Source organism: Pteropus vampyrus, unplaced genomic scaffold, assembly GCF_000151845.1.
Source record: "Pteropus vampyrus isolate Shadow unplaced genomic scaffold, Pvam_2.0 Scaffold116, whole genome shotgun sequence".
NCBI lineage: Eukaryota > Metazoa > Chordata > Mammalia > Chiroptera > Pteropodidae > Pteropus > Pteropus vampyrus.
In genome coordinates this window covers 1,140,577-1,142,988 of record NW_011888897.1, presented here as the reverse complement: position 1 = coordinate 1,142,988, position 2,412 = coordinate 1,140,577, and positions in this window count along the sequence as shown.

The window sequence follows — 2,412 nt, the reverse complement described above, 5'->3', positions numbered from 1 at the left end:
AGGATGTTGTAGACACTGACTTTTCCTCTGAGTGAACTCGAGATCCAGTGGAGGGTTTTGAGCAGAATGAGTTGACTGATGATATTTTTAAAGAATTTAGCTGATGTGTTGAGAATAGATTAGCGAGGATGAGGATGGGCCAAGGTTGGAAGCAGAGATGAGTTTAGAGGGTACAACTTAAGTCAGATGAGAAATAACAGTGTTTCAGATTAGGGTGGTAGCGGCAGAATACAGATTCTGAAAATATTTTGAAGATAGAGCCAGTAGAATTTCCTGATGAATTGAACGTGGGTATGAGAGAAAGAAAGGAGTCAAGGATAATTCCAAGGCTTTGTCCTGAACAACAGGAAGGACAGAATTGGCATTAGTCGAGGTAGATAAGCCTGCAGGTCGTGATGCAGAAAGGTAGGATACATTGATCAGGAATTCCATTTGGGAGAATATAAATATTTATATTTATATTGCTTTTTAGACACCCAAGAGGAGATGAGTAAACAGCTAAGTAAAGAGTTCTAGGATTCAGAAGTCTGAGCTAGATATAAAATTTGAAAATCATCAACATATATATGAAATTTGAAGCAATAAACTAGACGAGCTTATCAAGGAAGTGAATGTAATTAGAGAGAGAAAAAAACCTGAGGTCTGAGGTCTGGGACACCCTAATTCTAAGAGGCCAGTGAGAAAAGGAGCCTGAGAATGAGTGACCAGCGAGATAGGTGGAGAACCAAGAGAGGGCACTATCCTGGAAGCTAAGTAAGTGTAGAAAGTAAGGAGTGATTGATCATGTCAAATGCTGCTAAAGGGTAAAGTAAGATGGAGGTTGAGAACTGAGTGAATGTCATTGGTGACCTGGCCTAGAGCCAGGTGTTGTAGAATGAAAGAATAAGAACCAGAGACAATAAATATGATCAACAACTTTAAGAAGTTTTCGGCAGAGGGGAACAGAAATGAATTAGCAGGTATTGTGTGAAGTGGAGTTAAAAGAATTAAAAAATATATTTAAGATGGGAAAAAGAACAGCATGTTTGAATACTTCTAGGAAAGATCCAGTAAAGAGGGAAAAATGGATAAGATTGAAGAGAGAACGTTGCTGAGTGATGACTCGGAATACGCAAGAGGGATGGAATCAGGACACAAGCAAAGAGACTAGCTTTAGATATTTCATTTGCAGTAACAGGAAGGCACAGTGTATGGGTACATTTGTGGGTAAAAGGTTTGAAGTGCTTATGGTAGACTTTGGAAGTTCTCTTGATTGATTCAGTTTTCTCAGAGAAATAGAAAGCAAGTTGAGAGTAAGGATGGGAGAGGAGATGTTAGAAATTTGAGGAAAGAAGGAAATGGGTTAGGAGAGTGGGAGAGGACCTAGTCTTGGAAATGCAGTATGATTCCCATGCAAGCAAAACCTACTTGAGGTCTCTGTTAATAAACAAAGACTTTTGTAATCTAAAAATAGAAACAGCTAAGTAAATTACTGAATTAAATAAGATATTGCCATTAAAGAGAAGGAAGTAAATATTTGGGTAGAACTATCTGAGAGATGTTAAGTAACAAAATTTGAGACAGAGCAATATATAGTATAACTCTGTTTTTATATAAATCAAATAATAATTGCCTGTGTCTGTATGTATTTGTATATTTATTGCCAGAGGAATATAAATATAGGAGAAATAATCACTAATCTGCTAACAGCAGATAGATGTCTTTGCAGGGGAGGTTCTTTTTATTTTCCTCTTTTCTATGGTTTGAATATATTTTAAACAACATTTACTTTCAAGAACGCAAGTAGGATGCTTGAAGTGGTCAGATTGTGTGATTGACGCAGGGGTAACGACAGTGAATATTGATTGTGCATTTAAGTGTCATGCACTATTCTAAGCATTTTACATAGAGCAACACATTTACTTCTCATAACCTTATGAGTACGTATTTTTATCACCCACATTTTTTTACAGATTATAAAAAAATTGAATCACAGAGTTGTTAATTAACTTGCCTAATGTCACATTAGATCAAGCTATACATTAGAAAGAAAATATGGGAGGCAATCTGTATTATTACATTGGGGAAAGTCTTGTCTAAGCACGAAGCAAAAATCAAACACCATAAAAGTTTACAAAACTTAACCAAAAAAAAGTTAAACATTTGTGATGGCAAAAACGATTTTAAACATTGTTGAAAGACTAATTTAAACTGGGGAAAAATTTTGACATATATGACAGATGGAAGTTCTTAATATCCAAAGGACTTGTTAATTATTCCTCAATTTAAACTTTAAGAGATGAATAATCTGAGTGAAAAATAGGTAAAGGAATTTCTAAAAGAAGTTCAAATAGTCATGAAATATATGTGAATGTTAAAAGTTCAATAAATTTAAATAAAAACAATTATGTTTTTCTCCCTAATGGATTAGAG